This window comes from Saccopteryx bilineata, chromosome 9 (genome assembly GCF_036850765.1).
Source record: "Saccopteryx bilineata isolate mSacBil1 chromosome 9, mSacBil1_pri_phased_curated, whole genome shotgun sequence".
NCBI lineage: Eukaryota > Metazoa > Chordata > Mammalia > Chiroptera > Emballonuridae > Saccopteryx > Saccopteryx bilineata.
The window spans coordinates 15584287-15606171 of NC_089498.1; the positions used below are offsets into that span (position 1 = coordinate 15584287).

Here is a 21885-nt window from a genome sequence, read left to right on the forward strand (position 1 = left end):
AAAGAGACATGGGGGAGGGGAAGAGAGGGAGATGACAATATCCTTAAAGTCCCTGGAGCCTGGCTCCAACCTCATGCTCATCATGTGAAAAGGTCAATCCTGTCTCCCCTCCCAACCCCAGGTTAGCTTGAGTCAGATTTCTTCTTCTTCTTACTGAAAGGTTTGTTCTCCATTCCCTGGTACTTTCAACACCCTTTCTCATGCCTTCTCTAAAATCCCTGACCTTCCCTCCGCAACCACATGGCCGGCCGCAGAGACCGGCTGCCGCCTCCGCATGGCTCTGTGGGAGCGCAGGTCAGATGCTGAGTGACTTGAGTGGTGCCCCCTGCCCCCTGCCTCCCAGCTCATCAGATGGGATGTTGTGGCAGGGGGTTGCTGCGTGCTCTCTGATGGGTTCTTACAGGATCAGCCTTAGAGAATCTTAGCATCTTTCAGTCTGGGACCTTGACGAGTTCAAAATTAACTGGAAATACACGTGGTTTCTTCCAAACTACTGGCTGCACAGGTCAGATTTTGAGCTCAGAAAGAGAACTCTTCCTCCAGAAGCAGGAAGCCCTTGTTGGCAGTTCCCTCTCTACTGTATCAAAATGGACTTCGGACCATATTTTAAACGGAATGAAGTAATCTTTGTTATTCAAATACCATATATTTCTAAGGTCGGCCATCAGCACGATATTTATGGTCTTTGACAAGCCCACATTTTAGCACAGGAGAGACGGGTATGTGATTGATATCTACATCCATATTCATATCCGCACCTATATCTCCTCTTCTTGCCCTAAGCTTCCCAGGGGTCAGATCTGTAACTCTCATGGTATTTATAGAAAATTAATTATCCTCAAACCTTGTTTAGTCTTGCTACAGCTACTGTCATTGGACCGACCTTTAGTGACCACCTACTGTGTGCTGACACAGGGTAGCAGAAGAACAAAGATTCATGAAGCAAGACCTTGCTCTGAATTGCACTGTGCCCAGTCTGCCCACTGTTTCATAGTCACATTCTGTGCTTCTAATTTTCCTTCTCTCTTTGACACCCTTTGATTCCTCACATGCAGTGATTTGTCCAAATCCTTCCCAAACTTCACAATTTAGGAAGTCATATCTGATTTCCAATGTAAAAAAGACATTTTTCCCTCTTCTTCTAACTTCTCCCATAGTAGCTATCTCTCTCTTTTGACATGTATTTGGTCACTTAGTAGTCTTTTTATCTGCATGCCAGCTCTGTAAATCAGTGCTTCTATCATATGCATATATACATACATGCATGCATATATTTGCATATGCTATACATAACGTGCGTGTATGTGAATGTGTAGCCTAAGAAGTACTGACTATAGGCACCGTGCTTAGTGCCAAGTCTGACACATTATAGGTTTTTTTTTTTTAAAAAAAAAGAATATTTAATGACCGTGCAAATGACTGACTCAAATTCCCCTTGAGCACAAAATCCTTCCCACTAAGAACTGCTCATTAGAGAAAGTTGATTCTCTGAGGTGGTTGAATTTTCCAACAAAAATGCCGAGTTCTGTTTGCTCTGGACAAAACAAACGGCCTCCCTCTGGCTCAAGCCTCTGTGGGAGGGGTAACATTGCAAGTTCCTGTAATGACCACGGAGAAGGATGGTATCGATCTCTGAAATTGGCAGGTACATGTCCTACTGATGGAATATTCACTTAGGAAAATTACAAGGATGGCTAGCTCAAAGGTCATCAGGAGAGATGACAGGTTGTAATTGCAATGTGTGGCTGCCACAAACTAATGAAAAGGGAAAGGACCCGTTCATCACATCTGGCTGAGAAATCATCCATGTGTCTCTTTTTTATTTCTTCTGAAGTAAGAAGCGGGGTGGGGGCCAGACAGACAGACTCCCGCATGTTCCCGACCAGGACCCACCCGGCATGCCCACCAGGCAGTGATGTTCTGCCCATCTGTGGTTGCTCCTTTGCAACTGGAGCCATTCTAGCACCTGAGGCGGAGGCCATGGAGCCATCCTCGGTGCTCGGGCCAACTTCGCTCCACTGGAGCCTTGGCTGCAGGAGGGGAAGAGAGAGAGATAGAGAGAAAGGGGAGGGGAAAGGGTGGAGAAGCAGATGGACACACCCTGGTGGCTCACGCTGGTTCATACGTGTGTACACAGGACACACATCTGGATGACACATCTTTGGGAGGCATCTCCTGTGTGCCCTGTCCAAAAATCAAACCTGGGACTTCCACATGCTGGGCCAACGCTCTACTGCTGAGCCAACCAACCAGGGCCCCATGTGCCTCTTTATTGAACATAAAGCCATGCAAGTATCAGCAGCTGCAGCCTGGGCAGCTGACTCTGAGAAATGGGGTAAGGTTTTCTTGATTTGTCAAAAGTACTATCTGAAGAGAAAGAAGTTGAAAGCAGCATTTGTTAAAAGCATGAAGCAGGTGCCAAGCTCATTCTCATAAGTGCTATCCAATCTCACAGTCACTAAAGCTTTATGGGGCAAATGATGTCATTTCTGCTTTCCAGACGGAGAAACTGTCGTCCCCGGGGATGACCGGGCTTAGAGAGGTCCTATAGACATAAGGGGGGACTGGGACTAGGACCAGCACTGAATTAATACTTGGGCCCATGATCTTCCCACTCAGCCAAAAGGAGCTGTGGAGAGGACTGAAGGAGCCCAAGGAGAGTGCTGAGCTGTTGCAGGGACTGGACCCAGAAAGGTCATCCTGATCCCAGACAGACCACGCTCCTTCCAGCTGACTGTGTGTCCTCAGCCTTGGTTCCCTCATGGAGGAAGTGGAAATCAGAGGTGTTAGAAAGGTATTTAAATACTGCAGGATTCTTGAAGCTTGTGCACATCACACTTTCAAATGCCAGGTTTTTTTTTACTTATACTTTCAGAGAGGGGAATGTTTTGGACTGTAAAAATAAGGATAATTCTACATATTGCAGAGAGGGCTTTGTTTTTTTAATTTTTTTTTTTAAATTTTGTTATTCATCCATCTAATTCAGTGATGGTCCCGTCCGTTCACTTTAACACCAGACTGGGAATTTAACATTTTTTCCTTCTCACGGAAATGGCAGGATTCATTTGGATTCGCAGTTCCCCCAGAAATTCATGTTTAAAGTATCCCTGCCCTCTACTCATTACGAAATATACAGGCAAGCAACAGATAGTTTCCCCCACCACACACAACACTTTCCGAGTTGTCCTAGAGGAAAATGAGCCAGCTAGACTCAACTGGAGCTTCACTCAAACCCCAATGCCGCTGTGAAAACTGTGTGAGCTAAAATCCTCACGTTCACTCCCCTGAGGAGGCTCAGTCTCTGAAATGGGGACGTCATCTACATCACAAGTTCATCCCGAGTGGGAAAAGGGATGCTATGTGTATAGTTCCTGCTCTCTAGCATGAAGCAGTGACACAGTTAGTAGTTCCTAGGTGGCTCACGCTGGTTCATACGTGTGTACACGGGACACACACCTGGATGACACATCTTTGGGAGGCATCCGGAAGCTTATGTTCCTTACCGACACTGACATCACCTACATGAGCCACTCCCGAAAGGGCAGACCCGAGGATCATTCACGCCGCTGCCACACACAGTGGGCGCAGGGAGAGGTTCTGCTGCGTGCTCTCCTGGGCACTGGGGGGTTCTGAGACGGACAATAGAGGATGACAGAGGGAGAGAGAAGGATTGCTGAAGTGTCAAAATTGTATTGCAAATCACCCCAGTGTTTTGCCCACATTCTTTTCACTTAGACAGCTATCCAGCGCTCTTTTTTCTGGCGGGAAGGACATGTCCTCACTTCATTTAGCTGCCGCTAACCAGAGCAATCAAGGAGCTGACTTTCCCCATGATGATGGTAGAGATGGAATCAATGATAACGACAATCCCCCCTCATCTCTTGTTCTAATGGGGGCAGGCACAGATGCCTGTTTCATGGCCAGTAGCTCACAGCTTTTCTCGAGGGGAAATACTCCATTTATCCCCATTCTGCAGAAGAGAAAACTGAGTCTCACAGAGGTTCCTCACGCTGCTCAGGCTCACACCGCGGCAGGTGGCCGAAGCGGGGCCAAACTCAGCTGTGTCTTAGCTCAGCGATACGGTGGATCGCTTAGCTCCACCAAACTGTGGATTGAGAATAATAAACTTTGAAAGGAAATGGGAGCTCCAAGGAGCATGTACAAATGGCCAGTAAGTGCATGGCAAGATGTTCAGCGTCACTAATCATTAGGACAAACAAATCAAAAGTAGAACGGGATGTGGCTTCGCACCCGTTAGAACGGGCACTCTCAAACGACAGCAACAACAAACAAGCAGAAAATAATAAGTGTTGTCAGAGATACGGGATCATTGAAACCTGTGGGCACTATTGGTGGGGATGTAAAATGGTACAGCTACAGTGTGAGGTTTCTCCAAAAATTAAACACAGAATTACCATATGATCCAGCAATTCCACTCCGAGTACCCACTCAGAACAGCAAAGCAGGGTCTGAAAGAGATATCTGTTACATGCGTGTTCGTAGCAGCATTAACCCCAAAGCAAGCCAAGTGCCCATCGATGGATGAATGCATAAGCAAAATCCGATGTACAATTACAATGGAACGTTAGTCAGCCTTAGAAAGGAAGTCAGTTATGACACACACACTACTACAGGAATACATCTTGAGGACATGATGCTAAGTGGAATAAACCAGTCATAATAATAATAATAAATAAAGGCAAATACGATATAATCCCACTTACCTGTGGTTCCTAGAGTAGAGACAGAGGTTGATAGAGACAGAAAGTAGAACAGTGGGCACCAAAGTCTGGGGAAAGGGAGGCATGCAGAATTATTGTTTACAGAGTTTCGGTTTGGGTAGATGAAGACAGCATTGGGTGGTGATGGTTACGCAACAGTGTGAATGCACTTAACGCCATTGAGCTCTATATATACTTAAAATTGTCAAGCTGGTAAATTTTATGTTATGTGCCTTTTTCCATAATTTTTTTAAATGGGGGAAAATGAGCTCCATGATTAAAGCGAGGACACTAACGTTCCTCACACTGAACTTCCATACGCTAGATACTTCCTCTGTGATTATTTCACTGAATTATGAGAGGAGACATCATTAGCTCAAATTTAAATTTTGGTAGAAAAAAAAAAAGTCCTGCTAAGAGAGGCCAAGCAACTTGCCAAAGACACACAGCTCGTCATAGGCAGAGTTGGAGGATTTCATCAGATGCCACACCCATGCTGAGGGAAAGGTAGCCCATGTCCTCAGGAGAAACATCTGTCCTGCAGTAATCAGTCTGCATCAGGATCACACCACCATAAAGCATGATACGCGTAAGAGAGAAACTGAGCCTAAGAGAGAAGGAAGTAGCTCCTGTTAAAAGGAGTGTGGGGAAATGGGAGAGAAGCCTCTCTCCATCTGGGAGGGGCCTGAGCACGCTCATGTTAACTGGAAAGCAAGAGATTATGCCTGAGCCCAAGAGGAAGCTGGTAGTAAGTCCTTGCAAAGGAAATGACAATGAAATTAATATATTTGCAAACAAATGATTGCCGTCAAGGGGGACAGTTCTTGGTATGTCACAGTGCCGTTCCAGGTGTTCCATTATAGGTGGCTTCAGGAGACCAGAGGGGGATCCCCCTTGCAAGGGGAGGCCCATAGGAACCTGGCAGCTTCAGGAGACCAGAGGGGGATCCCCCTTGCAAGGGGAGGCCCATAGGAACCTGGCAGCATCAGGAGACCAGAGGGGGATCCCCCTTGCAAGGGGAGGCCCATAGGAACCTGGCAGCATCAGGAGACCAGAGGGGGATCCCCCTTGCAAGGGGAGGCCCATAGGAACCTGGCAGCGTCAGGAGACCAGAGGGGGATCCCCCTTGCAAGGGGAGGCCCATAGGAACCTGGCAGCTTCAGGAGACCAGAGGGGGATCCCCCTTGCAAGGGGAGGCCCATAGGAACCTGGCAGCATCAGATATGCAATCCTAGACAAAGAAACATAGATGCATTCCTCAGAGATCAGGACCCTTGCAATTTGGGCGAGAGAAACCAACCTCTCTCCCAAGGGTGTTTTGAGGGCACCTGCAAATCAGGGCTACAGAGCAATTAAAAGGTGGAAGGGAAAGGAGTACCTGGGAAGTGCCCTGGAGGAGTAGCAGAAGGAGCTGGAACACCGAGTCCTCGCTCCATGTAGGCCTGTGTCTAGCAAGTCGCATGCATTACATACTTGATCTGCATTACATACTTGATCTGCGCAGTCATCACAAGGCAGGACCTCTGTGTTTACAAGCGAGGCCCCTGAGCGCAGAAAGAGTAGGACTTGCCCAAGTGCATGACGGGAAAGCTGGGAGCCCAGGCTGTCTTGCAGCTCGCCTGTGTCTCACGGCACCATGCCCCTGCACTCCAGGCCTTGGCCCAAGCGGACTACACTCATTTTTTTTTTTTTTTTTTTTGATTCCTTGGGGATTTGAGAAGTGACCAGAGACAATAACCAGCCACACTCTGTTAGGCAGATAAGATGGGAGATGGGGATGGAGTTAACTGGAGGGCTTTGGGTATGCATTTCTGGGCAGGGTGCCTGGGAGGACAGGGCGCAGCTAGAGGCTAACGTTGCCATTGCTGGCCCTGCAAGAGGAGAAGAGGTCTCTCTTGATGGGGCCTTGTCCTGCAGCACCTGCCTCCTGGGGCCGGGGCCGCAGACCCCGCCTTGGGAGCAGCGCAGCGCAGAGCAGCCACGGTGCCTCCTCTCATCCGCTCTGTTATTTCTGGCGCCTCCAGCATTTTTGATCTCCGGCCACGCTGGGAAGCCCGGCTCCAATAACAACTGATGCGGGCTGCACTCGCCTCCCCTTCCCGCCTTTGTCCTCTGCGCCAGCCCTCCTGCACGTTTAAGATACTAAAATACAGTATGTCACAGCGTTTTCTTTAAATAATAAATTTACAGCTGCAAAATTGGAACAGCCTCTAAAGCACATCTTTTTTTTTTTTTTTTTTTTTTTTTTACTTGAACCTTGGCTTGATGTATTACAACATTTAGAGCAAGCATTCTGCACGCAAAGGACTCATCGGGACCTGAAATGATTAGATACATATGAAAAAGAACAGTAATGGGAGAGGCAGGCCCCTCTCTGACCTCTGCTTGCCACAGTCAATACTAATCCTACTCTTTTATAATGACGCCCCAGCAGCTCTTACCTAATGAAAATTCCCCCACTTGGAGCTTCTGTCAGGAGAAGAATGTACCAGAATAACGTGCATGTCCACATCTGGGTCCACACAGGGGTGTATTACCAAATTTGAAAGAAGTAAAAGCCTTTCTAATGACTTGCTTCTTTTCCAAAAACTGGTGTTCGCTATTCGGGTCTATGATCACTGGGTCTATAATCTTCACACAACATCTGGGTGGTTAACTCTTTCACAGACTGACTGGAAAATTCTGGCCGAGCGGCACCAGTCTATAGACCGACTGTTGAAAACCATTGGTATGGATTGTGGCAGGCTGGCCTAAAGAAGGTGATTCTTTGTCATTGAATTAATAATGTGGGGGCCACTTCAGAGGCATATTTCTACATTTCCTCTTTAACTTACTTTAATATGTGGTCAGACACGGGAAGGGAGTAGACATGATCATCACCTTTTTGGAGAGTATACGCCGTTCGCTGATTGGCACTTCAAAATCAAGATCGGTGGTCCCTCTGAGCAAAATGATGCATTCTTAATGTGCTATTGCGTTTTAAGGCACCTTTGAAATTTCCTCTTAACTCCTCATTGATTGGTATAGCAAATGGCACCTTAATTGGAAAATATAATGTCTAAAAGCAATTTTAACTAGCGCTTCTTACCCAGGCACTTTCGCAGCGAAGCCGCCGCAGACACAATAAAATGAAATAACGCGAAGGACTAAGCGTGCCAGTGACTCTCTGGCTCCATCTGATGGTGGGGCGCTATTTTGGAAGGCGGAGCTGTGAACTGGGGCGCAAGCGGCACTTATGGAAGGACTAAATCCGGTGCCTCTTGTAGGACCTACATTTCAGCCCAGGAAAAAAAAGTGATTTTCCCCCCTAGTCATCATATCCCATTGAGTTTCCTTCATTCATTCACCCAGCTGCTGTTTCAAAAATAAGGTCTTCTGAACAAGGCTTATTTTAGACCTAGAACTGTGGGTTTTTTACACAGATTTAAAGGCGCAGGCTTCACGAAGGATTTTTCCATATTGTGAGGGGTAGGGGAGTTGGAAAACTATAAAATAACTCTTCAAACTCTACTTTGAAAGGATTCCGATTTCTTTCCATTCGGGTGACAATCACAGCGATATACATCTATGTCAGAAGTCACAACTATACCTAAATATATGTGTATTACTGTATGCAAATTATGCCTCAGTTAAAAATAAACAAATATTAGAGGGGGAAAAAAAGAACTTGAGTTTATCTAGATGCCTGGCCTGGTTGATCATTTTAACGGTATCTGGTGATTAAGAGAGCCACTAGTTGCTGGTGAGGACACAGCAATTTTGCCACTTTATGTATAAAAAGATCATTAGCACATAACACCTCCTATATTCATGGCACTTGTTTTCAAATGAACCAAAGAAAAAGGTCTCAACTCTTTTTTTGGAGGGGAAGGGGTAGAATTTGGAAAACTCTTGCCAATCCGAATGACATGAAATTGTACCACTTTAAGCCTTGGGGTACACAAAAACTATAGAAGAAAAAAAGAGGGGAGGGGCGGGGGTATAAAGCAGAACCTGTTTATACTGTATTTAACCAGCCGATTACACTGTTAGCCCCCAATGACAAATTTCTCTCAGGGTGCCACTTCGCTGTTCCTTGTTCCTTGTCCGTGGCACTCATTTCCTTCCAATTTGCCACTGTTTCTTAAAGTTTTGTCAATCATAAGCATTTTTTTTTTTTCAGTAAACGGAAATGGCAAGTTAATGGTTTACTCTAAAAGAGACCAGCGCCCGGGAGAAACAGCTGCGGCATTTAAGCATTTAAGCGTGGTGAGAGAGAGTCGGCCCAACGAGGAAGCCAGCGGGCAATGAAAGAGAAGGCCGCGCTCGCAGAGTGAAATTCTAGCGCAGGGAGCCCCCTGCCCCGCCCTTGTGTGCCTCTGTTGAGGATTGTCTAAACACATTCCTTCTGATCAATAAAAATCCCGGTACCATTTGCGTTTCCTCGGAATGTCTCCAAACGCCGTCGCGCAGCCTGCCAAGTGGAATCCAGGTGATTGATGTCCAGGCAAACCCAGAACACTGTTGGGCGGTGTCTGTCAAACTTAGCACTCAGGAGCAAACAGAATGGGGGTCTTAAGGAGGGCCAGTTAAAAAGATAAAAGAAAGTAGAAAGTATCTTGGAAGAATTCTAGTCCAGAATTTTCATGTCCCAAACTGTCCTTTTTTTTTTTTTTTTTTTTAATTCCTTTGAAATCTGGAGAAGGATGGAACAGCAGTATTTCAGTCTCTGCATTAGACTTGCTTGCTTGGTGTATCCGAAATAGATTTGGGGAGAAGAAGAGCCTATGTGTAACAAAGCCTTTGTCAAACACGGCTTTGCCTCCTTTTAACTCTTTCCGTTTATTCTGAACAGCGTGAGTTATCAAGTCTGCCCTTGACAGCATCAAAGGAAAGACCCGCTCTGAACGTGACCCCTGTTGCCGAGGGTGCTGGGACAATTCTGCTGTCATCTGCATTATCAGAGTAACAGCAAGGTTTATTCTCTGTGCTGCGGGGTAGAAGCACAACTCAGGACTGTGGGTGACATCATTTGTTTATTTGTTTTAAGAAGAAACTTCAAAAGTAAGAAAAGAAAATTATACTGGCCCTACATTTTTGTATGAAATGGTTTCTCTTTGCTTAACTCACAAGTAGTTCTAAACCCTTCTCATTCCGTCCCATCATTTGTTGGCCCGTGTGTGTGTGTGTGTGTGTGTGTGTGTGTGTATTTGGGCATGTGCGCGTGCTCTCAGTAACAACTGCCTCCTTAAGTCCGCTATTTTCTGCTGCGCTCTCCTGCTTCACTCCTGAACTAGGATTCGGATTCCGCCGAATTGCACCGCCTCTTGCCGCCCTGGGTTAAAAAGCACAGCGCTTGTTTTACTCTTACCTTTGTGCCTCTCTTTGAAGGGACTTTTCCTATCAATCAGGGGATAAAATTGCACAAGGACTAGTTCAAATAAAGTCTATCACATCCTCTTTGGGAGTGAAGGTGAGATGGGTCAAAATGCATAGGTACATAAAATAGGCTTAGCAGACAACTAGGAGAAGGGTTGGTTGGGCTGCTAGACCGTTCTGAGTCCTGAAAGCTGGTGACTGGGGGCCTTCCAGGGACCCTGTCAAGGGGAGAACCTGGCACCTGTTGCCCCAGAGTGCTGGGACATCGATCTGTGTTGGCATAGTAAGAGCAAGCTTTATTCTCTGTGATAGTGGGTAGATGGGAACTCAGAACTGTGGGTAATTTTCCATTATTTATTCATTTTAAGAAGAAACTTCAAGTAAAACATTATCAGGTGAGCAAAAATTTCCCACGGACCACAGACTGGCGAATAAAAACTTCTATCTGGCACTTGGTACCTGGGAAAACGAAGGACAGGTAACTCTAAATGACAAAGCCTCGATTACATGTCACACTGTACATGCCCACATCCATTGCTAACATAAAGAAACAAAAACTTTTTCTTTTGAGAAGTCACTCTCTGCCAGGCCCTGTGCTAGGTGCTGGGGTGCAGTGATGGACAGACAAGGGCCATGGAGCCTACAGGTCGGTAAGGGAGACAGTCATTTAGCTAACTGTGCCGTGAGGGTTTGAGTTTGGTTTTAGCCAGTGTGGAGAAAGGAGTTAATTTTTATTTTGAAAATTTAAATGGTGTACTGGCTTTTTCTGACAGTGGCACCATTGTGTGCTCATTCTTAAGCGTTGCCTCACACCATGCACGCAGCTCCTGAACGGCTCCCATCAGTCAACAGCACGTGGAGCACTTTCGTTTCAAAGTCAGAATAGGCTTCACCATCATTTTTCAGTGGTTGCATGCATGAGCCATTTCCCCTGCTTTTTGGTTCCTCATCTCCTTAAACCATAACATCTCTGTTTATATCTGACTTTAAATGTGGTTCTATGGGATTTCACTGTGTAATTTGGACACACAGGGGTCAAAAGGTTGGGGAGCATTGTGTCAGCGATGAACACAGCGCAAGCTGTTAGTTTTCTGTTTCTTTTCTATTTTAAAAATAGACCGGTACTTTTTGCTCCCCATAAACGGTGATCAAATCCTTGGCTCGACCCATCAAAAAGGATTTCTCTGTTTAGTTTTTAGCTCTAAGAAAAACCATCTCCTTGTTTTCAAAATAAGCATACTACATCTCAGGGTTCTCCTCAGGACAGAGGTGTCAATTCAAGTAAAATTAGCTTGGTCCTGCCCCAGACATGTCGACCGCCGATGCATGTTAAGTATTTTCACTGCTAACGCTTCTCCAGTGTGGGTTCTAACCGTCTTTCTTATAATACACTCCTACCTGGACTTCTTTCTTTGTCCAGGCAACCTCTTCTCACTACTGACAGCCTGAAATGTCATAAGCACTTTGCATACATAAATGCAATCACTCTTCCCTCAGCCCTTAGGTGGGTACCATGCTCACCGCCATCTCACAGGTAAGGTGGCTCAGAGATTCTAGGAAAATTGTCTAAAATCACTCTGCCTCTACCTAGTCCCAGTGCTGGGATTCAGCCGGTTCACGCTGGTTCAGCAGAACTGATACCTAACTTTTTGCTGAGCTCTGCAAACCAGTTGTTAAAATGGCACCTGTAATCAGGATTCTCTCTAAGGTGGGCGCCTGGGCAGCTGCCCAATGTGGAAATCATAAATTTATATTTCTCGCTCTTTTTTAACGTTCATCTGCGCAACAGTGTATTTTAAGTGCCCGTGGTAATGTTCATTCCGTCTGTAAGGTGAAAAATTGACATAACTATGCTTGTAATATTTATTTATTCATAAAACTCATTATACCTTTGATGAAATACTACACTTTAATTCCCTCGCGTTTGCTACTTCACTAAACAAACATGTAACGTAAAGAGAAAAAGTGCCAAACAACCAGGGGGTGACAAGCTGTCATTTGTTTCAGCTTTGTGTTACACAATACGGAATTATCTTAAGTAACAGTTTTATTGGTTTTTGTCAGGTATTATTTAATATTTTTCATTAATATTTTAAAGCTCATAACATAATCCAGTTTTGCATACCTCTTTTATTGTTCTTGTTTAAGTATTAAATGCATGAAATAATAAACTACCTTTCAGTATATCGTTGTTTATTTTTTACTTAAAACGGTCATTAGGGCAGAGAACCGGCTGTGAAATTATTTGTATCCCACCACTGCCTCGTCCTCCATGGAGGCGTATAGACCAGGAGAAGGGGAAAGTCGTATCTGAGGATGCGGGAAAAGTCGGGAGCCGTATAACATGAAGCACCCTTTGCATTACAATATAAACCATGAGTTCATAAAAACCCGGCTCCAGTACAACAGCAGATAACGGGCTTCTAGCAGATGGAATGAGCCAAGAAGGGCTAGTACGTACGTCAGGTAGGGCATGGACTGGCTAAGGCTCATGGCCATGTCACCAAGCCTGGAACTGGCCTGACAGCAGGGACAGTGTTCGTTATTATTTACTGAACATAATATGATATATACCAGTTGTAGAGAGACGCAAGGTGGAATACCAGCACTGAGCAGGATCGCAAAGCTCACTGCCTTTCTGAATTATCTCTACATGATGAATGGGACCGCATTTGTGACTCTTAAAAAAAATGCCCCATGTCGTCTCTTTGATGAAAAAGTACAGCAAGAGGAGAAAAGAAACCAAACTCCCGGTTATTGTTATTATCCACATTTGAACTCCGAGACTTTAAAAAAAAAAGAGCGAGAGAGAGAAAATAATTGTTCAAATAGACCATTTGTCTCAGAACTCGTCAAGAAACACAGACGCTGCTATAATGCAGTCATACGTGTGTGTGCAGCTTGATGGGCAGTGAGGGAAAGACTGTAGCATTACAGATAGCAGCACGTAGAGGAAAATTCCTCTGCCCCGTGATGACATCTGCTCTGATAACACATTAAAACCCAATGAGAAATCTCTAAGGGGTGCGGTTTGATGGGTTGGCAAAGAGGAAAGCCCCGCACAGCTAGTTATTTATATATGAGATCACACACCAAAGGGTTGTTTTCACTAAGACTGAAATGGCTCACCATGAGCCCATCTGACAGAGGGATGGACAGGACCTACATAATGTACGTATGTGAGGAGGGGCCAGTGTCTCTAGGGGACCCCTGTGACATTGGTGCTGATGCAGTTTCTGAGAAGGGTGGTACTCCCTCATCAGGCTGAGTTATAGGCTCCCCTCATCACCCACACGCATGAGCATCAAAAAATGCCTTCAGGTTCAATTGCGCTTAGGATGATTGGTAGAGCCGAGATGAAAATTTTATAAATTGTTCTGATTTCTCTGAGGATGAATGTGATTGGCAGGAAAGCATTGCAGTAATCTGAAATTTCTTTCTTGAAAGATGATTGTTAAAATAAAATAAAGGTTCCTCTTGTGCTGGTGGGGAATGGTGGGCCTTGCAATCCCATTACTCCCCACCCAGCATCGTCTATGCTGACACTAAAAATTATCATTGCCAAGAAGAATCAAAGACAGAAGTCAGGCTTTATTTATAAATTCATTCACTTGGCTATTCGAATACATCCATATGCAACAACTATGTAAAATCTTGGGATACAAAGATGATTAAGACCTTGTTCATGCTCTCAAGAAGTGGGCAGACCATAATTCGATAGTTATCATGCAGTGTGATGACGCCTATAGTGCTTGTGTGCATGCGTGCGTGCATATATCTGATAAGAATGATAAAGTTTACTTAAATTGCAAAGCACAAAAGGCAATAGGAACACAGACCGGGAGTCACCGAGGTTTTGGCTAGAATAAACCGAACTTCAGCGTGTCAAGACAAGGATGCTCAATGGATGTATTTTAGGACAGAGGAAAGAAAAGAAGGCACATGTCACAAAGCAGCTAGCAATTCTGAGAACATTCTTTGCTCTAAAGTGATGCTTCCTGAAAAAAAACAAAGTTTCACCCACACCGCACCAACCTGCGCGTGTGCACAACGTAACAGAGTGCCTGGTGTGCAGTGACCATTGATTCAAAGTCAATGTGATCCCTTCCCCTCCCTGCCCAGGAGTCCTGCCCAGGAGTCCTGCCCCTACAAGGCCATGTGACCACGTGGGGAAACTAAACCTGTAAGAGTGGATCTTTATCCAAAGATAGCGAAGCGCTGTAGTGTCCTCCAACCCTTCTGACAGGCTGTGTGAAAAATCAAACTCTATCAACAACAAATCCTCTCCAGCCACGTAGGCTACGCCTGACCATGCCTCCGGCTCACCGTGTCCACTGCAGAGGGTCACTGCGCTCCAAAGGCTATTCTTCCTGAAAATGTGAGCCTTTTTCACTTCTCCTCTTCGCACCAGTTTCATAAGTTCAGTTCCTACAAAATGGCTCACTTTCGTATCAAATTTAAAACAGATAGACAAATATATCAAACTGATATTTTTAGTTTAAAAAAAAATCTGTGGTTTTCTTTTTATGACAGTTATGATCTCCATAACTAATAATAAAGCAAGACTTACCTAGTCTCAAGGATCTTTTGGAATCATTGTAGGATTTGTTTTTACCTATCAGTTTGGATCTTTTGGAAGCAACAGATATTATCGCTTCTATTTTATTTACAAAAGTACTACCTTTAAAAGTATAGCGGTCAAACCAGAGTTAAGACTTACTTTCAACAGACTCCAGAGCCTGTGCTCACACCTTGTGTTGTCTCCTGTGGCTTTAAATCCCAAATGCTCTCCCAGCAACTTGCCCGCTCTCTGATTGGCTCCTCCCATTACTTCCCATGTTGTGTATGGCACTCCCGACATCTGCCCTGGTGGTGCATATCTAGGGGGATGATCCCGCTTCACAGAGAGATGGAAAAAGAGAAAGAGGCAGAAACAGGAAGAGTGAGGCAGGGAGGAGCAGGGGTTAGGGGCACTGGGGACTCTGTAGGTGCCCTCCCTGTCACTCTTATACCAAGAATGCTGTCCTTTTGTTAGAAAAGATCTTTTTCACATGTAACAGGTATCCTATTGTAAAATTTTGCAGCTGACCTCTCTACTTAGAGCCAGGCAGCTACTGAAGTTTGCAGGTGGCTTTTCTAAACCAGTTTAGAAACCTGGGGAACTGGGCATCTGAACCCCAACCCCTACTGTCGGGCTTCTTTGGGGGAATGGAAGCACAGACATGTTCGACATTAAAGAGTCTTGTCCCTCAACGGGAGCCTTGGTCAAGATTCCATGAAAGATACACCTGCCATCGTTGTAAGAGATTCAAGTCTAAACACAGAGCTTATTGATCCTGAAATATGATGGGGAAAAGACTGCAGAGTGTCAAAGGGCAGAAGACACTCCTAGAATCTTAGATTTTTGAAAAGCCCTTTAAATGTCACAAGGTTTCATACCAAAAATAAGAACCCCCCCCCATTCTTACAAAGACAGTTATCTAATATTTTCTTAAAAACCTCCAGATATACGGGATCCCATCACCTCTGCCAAGACAGGGCATCTGACTTGTTCGGCAACAGTGTTGTTAGAAAGTTCTTGCCTCTACTGAGGTGAATTTTGCCTCTCCCAGTTCCAACCTCGCCTACAGTGAGTGTGACTCGCTCTTGATCAAGACACACGTTCACTGGGAGAGAAGGTGGGCAGCACCCTCCCTGCCCTGACCCCGGAGTATTCTTTGAAGGGAGTTGGCTGCTTCTCAACTATTTTGAGAGAAAAGACTTATTGTCCAGTTCAGGTGGGAGAAGAGGTCCGAGAACAATTTGCAAAGGAGTCCACAAATCTGAAACAAACAGAAGGACATTACCGGTCTTTTGCAATCATTTGGATGGAGAGGCAGCTCGATGGCCTAATGCGATCTGTCAAAGCTGGACAGAAGTTCCGTGGAGGTGCTTTTCCTCAGAGGCAAACGGTAATGAGAGCCCTGGGCGTGGCCCCGGGGAACCACAGCCCTGGTATGGATAATGTTTCTCCGGCAAGCACTTAAACCCCTTTCTTCCTGTGCCATTCTGGTCTTCCATACATAAATGTTTAATCCTCCATTCTGCCATCCATCAGCCCCCTGCTCCGGGGTCTGCGGGTAAAAGCCACCCAGTGCGGTCTGCCCAGACCTCCACATGCACTCAAGGCACCGGAGAGAGATTCTAAAGAGCTGACGTCAGGATGGGGCCCTTGATGAATGATTCCCCGGGATAGTCTGACACCCCGGAATGGATGGGAGAGATAAGAGCCCAGCCAAGGCTGCCAGAAAGCCCTGCTTCAGAGGAGTGAGGCCAAGGTCAAAAACATCCGGAAGTCCACCGCAAAACACAGCACTCAGAACTTCCTCTGGGGCACATGCTGGCCTGCAGAGGACCGAGAGAGAGTGAAAGGTCATCCTGAGTACTCGGCGACAGACAAGAGACAAGACAGAGGGTGTTAAAAGGGAGACCGGAGACAGGAGGAAGACTCTGCTGATATGTGAAGCAGAAGGTGCCTGGGGACTGTCTCTGGAATGCATAACTGCATTTGTCAGAGGGAAGACTGTTCAGTGTCACCGGCCGGTAGGCCTGCTGGCTTGGAACGGGGGGGGGGGGGGGTAATCTGTTCAGTGCAGGAACACCTCAAATTACAGGACCTTTTGATAAATTGCAGCTCTAGGTTTTCAAGAGCTGCCAACAGTGTTCCCCACGGTACACATCATCCCCCAAGTGTACATCTGCAGCCAGAAACAGTGCTGTCTCTGACAAACTCAAGGCGGGATCGGCTCCCGGAAGACGAGGAGCACGATTGCGTCTCTTTGATTTCACCCCAAATGCTGCCCCTGTCCCCCTCAGAGCTCTCCTCTGCTTGCTGCCTTAGCCTAGGCCTTTGTCACTCGCAGTGTGGATTAACACAGTGGTCCTCTGGTTGGTCTCCTCAACATCTGATGTATCCTCCCCAACTGAGGACACATCCCCAGTATCCTCATAGCTTGTGTCTACAATCAGTGATCCTCAGAGGCTAGCATGTACGTGTGACCAGGGGAAGGGGTGTGGGGTGGGGAGGGTCAGGCCAGCAGCCAGTGAGCACTTTTTAAATGCAATCTAGTTTAAATAAATATGTATATGTGCATATATATATGTGTACCATAGGGGCATGTAAGCACATGTGTGTGGTTAAACTTATAGGCTGAGACAGACAATATCAGGCTAGCTACCCAGGTATTGCTCTAGGGTACCCTGTCCTTTAGATGCTTCTCGCCATCATTCTTAGACGTCTATTAAAGGAAAGGTCCTGATCATAGCATTTCTTAAAGGTCTCTCCCCGCTATAAACTTCTCAGACCTTTGGTCTGTTTGAGATTACATATTTGTCAGAGGGAGAAAATGTTGACCTTTAACTTCATTGTCAGAGGGCTGGGACTGTAGGCAGGGTCTCATCATTCATTCATTCATCATTCAATAAATACTTATTTACAGGTTATTTTGTAATCTGTAAATTACAAAATAACTATAAATTACAAAATAACAGCTCTGTGAATAAATACTTACAACTCCGCATGAGATGCTAGAGTTGCAATGATCACCATAATTTAGGGTCTACCCGAGAGGCTCAGAGTTTCTTGGAAGAGACAGGCAAATAGATGGGCCGATTTTAGTCCAATGGAGCCATGTTTTAGCTGGGTGGGGTGCTCATGGTATTTATGGTTCCTACTCACCCACCCAAACAAAACATACCCTCTTGAATATGGTGTGATCTGGAGAAACAGAGACCAGTTTCAGGAAGTAGTTCTGTTCAAAGAAAACTGGTCCTTAAAAAATACATTTCAGGCCTGACCTGTGGTGGCGCAGTGGATAAGGCGTCGACCTGGAAATGCTGAGGTCGCCGGTTTGAAACCCTGGACTTGCCTGGTCAAGGCACATATGGGAGTTGATGCTTCCAGCTCCTCCCCCCTGTCTCTCTCTCCTCTCTGTCTCTTTCTCTCTCCTCTCTAAAATGAATAAATAAAAAGAAAAGAAATTAAAAAAAAAATACATTTCAGCAGCAGGTAATTTAAACCAAACTACTAAATATCTCTTGATCTTGCTTTTAAAGTATTCTTTTCTTTTGGCTGGTTGGTCACTGTCCCGGGTGAGCCTCCCTCCATTCTAGATAAACTTGTGAAGGGGACAAGTTAGCCGCACGTTGAGTGTTCTGAGCTCCCTGTTCAGAGGCCCACAGACGGTGAGAAACCCTCCTAAGACCACACGAGGGGCAGTATAAAAGCCCAACGGAACAAGTGAATGGCTTTTTACTGTACTGTGGAGCTCCACTGCAGGAGGGTAAGGCCACAGCTAGTGCCTCCTACAGGGCACAGCCCCCGAGCCCTCCCACCATCCTGCTGCTGCTGGGGAAGATCGCCTAGCCCGCACCCCATGGAGTGGAAGTGTGTGTGAGGAGGCAGGTGCCAGCTCACACAAAGCATCCATGTTGTCGTAAATGGCAGGACTTTCTTCCGGCTCATGGAGGAATAATATTCCATTGTAAGTCTATATACCATATCCTTTTTTATCCATTCACCTGTGAGCAAACACTTTGGTTGTTTTTTATATTTTGACTAGTGTGAATACTGCTATTATGAACATGGAAGAGCAGAGAGCTTTTCAAAACCCTGATATTTTTAGTTCCTTTGGTCACAAAGCCCTAAGTGGAAATTCCTGGATCATAGAGTAATACTACTTTTAATTTAGGGGGAGCCTTTATACTGTGTCCGTAGTGTCTGCACCAATTTATATTCCGTACCAACCATGCACACAGGTCCGTTTTCTGCACATCCTCGCCATCTTTTGTCTCTGCTCTTCATGAGGACAGGTTTTCTAACTGGGGGAGGCGAGAGCTCATGGGCATTTGCTTTGCATTTGCATTTCCCCTGATGATTAGGGAAGTTGAGCATCTCTTCATGTACCTGTTGACCATTGTTATATATTGTCTTTGAAGAAATGTCTATTCAGTTCCTCTATTCATTTTTTAAAATTGATTTTTTGTTGTTGTTGTTGTCATTGAATTGTGGGAGTTCTTATATATTTTGGGTATTAAGTCTTTATTGCATATATGGTTTGCCATTGAATAACTTCCTTAATATTAATTCTTTGGTTAGTGCTTCAAGAAGACATGAATATTTTTATGACTCAGTGTGTTAATACATTAATTTTCAAAAAATTCCTATAGATTTTCATTGCCCCCCCCCATAGCATAACAATGTACCAGTTCAGGGTGTATTTAAAATGCTAGATGACTTCATTTTTCTGTACTTGGTTATTTAACAATTGAAAACATTTTTTTTTCTCATTTTTGATTACAATTTGTTCTTTCTGTGAATTTTTCTTTACTAATATATCCATTATAAACTAGGATAGTTTTTATTATAAATGTGTATAAATCCTACTGGTATTTTAGATATTGTCTCCTTCACTGATGATTTTAAGAATTTTTCTCCGAATCATATTTTTAAATTATTTTGTTTTACATTACTGCAGAGAAAATTTCCATTTTTATGGCCGACAAAACTCTTGGATTTTTCCCCTTAAGAATTTTTAATCACTTCAGAATTGGCAAGTATTTTCTCCTTGAAACATCTCATATAATGATTTTATTTTAATATTTTGTGATTAGAGTATTTTACATAAAAGCCCTTTCTCTATAAGGAACTTATATTACTATATAGTTCCAAATGATTTATTAAAAAAATTTTCCCCTCAAAAATTAATGAATTTTATAAATGTCATGTTTAAAATGGTCTCTTCCCTTCAATGAGACCTTATTTGGAAGTCATGTGGGTACATGTGCATATAACTTTTTCCATCTGTCCCATTGACCCATTTTTCTGATTTTATACAAGGTGGGTAATAATTGTTTCCTATCCAAAAGAGTTCCTACTTCTTTAAATCATTGCTTGACATGTCTATATCCTAATATATATATATATATATATATATATATTTTTTTTTTTTTTTTTTTTTACAGAGACAGTGAGAGTCAGAGAGAGGGTTAGATAGGGACAGACAGACAGGAACTGAGAGAGATGAGAAGCATCAATCATCAGTTTTTCGTTGCGACACCTTAGTTGTTCATTGATTGCTTTCTCATATGTGCCTTGATCATGGGCTTTCAGCAGACTGAGTAACCCCTTGCTCAAGCCAGCAACCATAGGTCCAAGCTGGTGCTTTGCTCAAACCAGATGAGCCCGCACTCAAGCTGGTGACCTCGGGGTCTCGAACCTGGGTCCTTCACATCCCAGTCCGATGCTCTATCCACTGCGCCACTGCCTGGTCAGGCTATGTCCTATTACATTTTATAATAATTTTACTTCGCCCTGGCCGGTTGGCTCAGCGGTAGAGCGTCGGCCTAGCGTGCGGAGGACCCGGGTTCGATTCCCGGCCAAGGCACACAGGAGAAGCGCCCATTTGCTTCTCCACCCCTCCGCCGCGCTTTCCTCTCTGTCTCTCTCGTCCCCTCCCGCAGCCAAGGCTCCATTGGAGCAAAGATGGCCCGGGTGCTGGGGATGGCTATATGGCCTCTGCCCCAGGCGCTAGAGTGGCTCTGGTCGCAACATGGCGACGCCCAGGATGGGCAGAGCATCGCCCCCTGGTGGGCAGAGCGTTGCCCCTGGTGGGCGTGCCGGGTGGATCCCGGTCGGGCGCATGCGGGAGTCTGTCTGACTGTCTCTCCCTGTTTCCAGCTTCAGAAAAATGAAAATAATAATAATAATAATAATAATAATTTTACTTCAACTCAGGGCATTTCCATTTGATGTTCTATTTAGGATTACCATATTTTTCAGTCCATAAGATGCACCTGACCATAAGACACACCTAGGGTTTTTTTTTTTTGTTGTTGTTGTTTTTTATTTCGGCAAGAAGCCAACAATTTCAGCACTAATACGTGAGTACCCAGGTGGAATTGGGATACAAATATACATGTAGGCAGCCAAAGGAAGGCAAAGGAAGTGATCTTCTCCCTTGAAAACCTGAGGCACACCAGACTTTCTTCCAAGTTGCTACTTTCCTGAAGACGGCGCTGTGAGGCCCCTTGGAGAGGGAATCACCTTGGTTGACACACCTAGGGTTTTAAGGAGGAAAATAAGAAAAAAAATATCCGGGAACCAAATGGTGTGTTAAAATATTTAATAAAATACCATATTTCTTGCTCCATAAGACACATGGGCATTTACCCCTCCCCTTTGGGGGCGGGAAGAGAGTGAGCCTTAATGGAGCGAAAAATACTGTACATGAATCAATGTGGACAAAAGGTATATAAATCAATGGCTTTTTTTGGATACTTTGTGAAATTTCGTAATCCTCACAGCCACCCCTTAGGGCATCAAAGGGAAAGGTAATCAACTGGTGTCTCTACTCAGGACTTCATTTTGATAATGTTCCCTAAGGACTGAGTTTCTTGCCGACCAGAGGTCTGAGGATGAGCGTCCTGGAGAAAACCCGTGAGGTTTCTATTTATACTTTCTGACAGCAACATTAAACAATGATGAGTCGATGGCTGGCGCTGGATTTAGATTCCCCCGCAGACAGAGTGAGCAGTGCCCCGCTGAGCGCGGGGGCGCGGTCTCCCCTCTCCAACAGGCAGGGGCCCCGGCTCTAATGCAGGGCGGTCACGTGAGGGGGCCAGCCTCTTCCCTGGCTCAGTTCAAATATTATTGCTTTCAAATGTCAGCGCAGCACCGTGGTAGGCATGTGTATTTATTAAAACTTCTTTCTGCAGACCTTTCGGGTAGACACTTTGGCATGCGATATATACTTAAATTTTAATCACT

General features: G+C 45.0%; 1 non-coding gene across 1 annotated transcript; it reads right to left on the bottom strand.

The window, feature by feature from the left end:
• Positions 1 to 21032: 21032 nt before the first annotated feature.
• LOC136313783 (small nucleolar RNA SNORA67) lies at positions 21033 to 21169 on the bottom strand. The gene has a single exon (XR_010727220.1). It is a non-coding gene; the product is annotated as a small nucleolar RNA SNORA67 (small nucleolar RNA).
• Between the last annotated feature and the right edge of the window lie 716 nt (positions 21170 to 21885).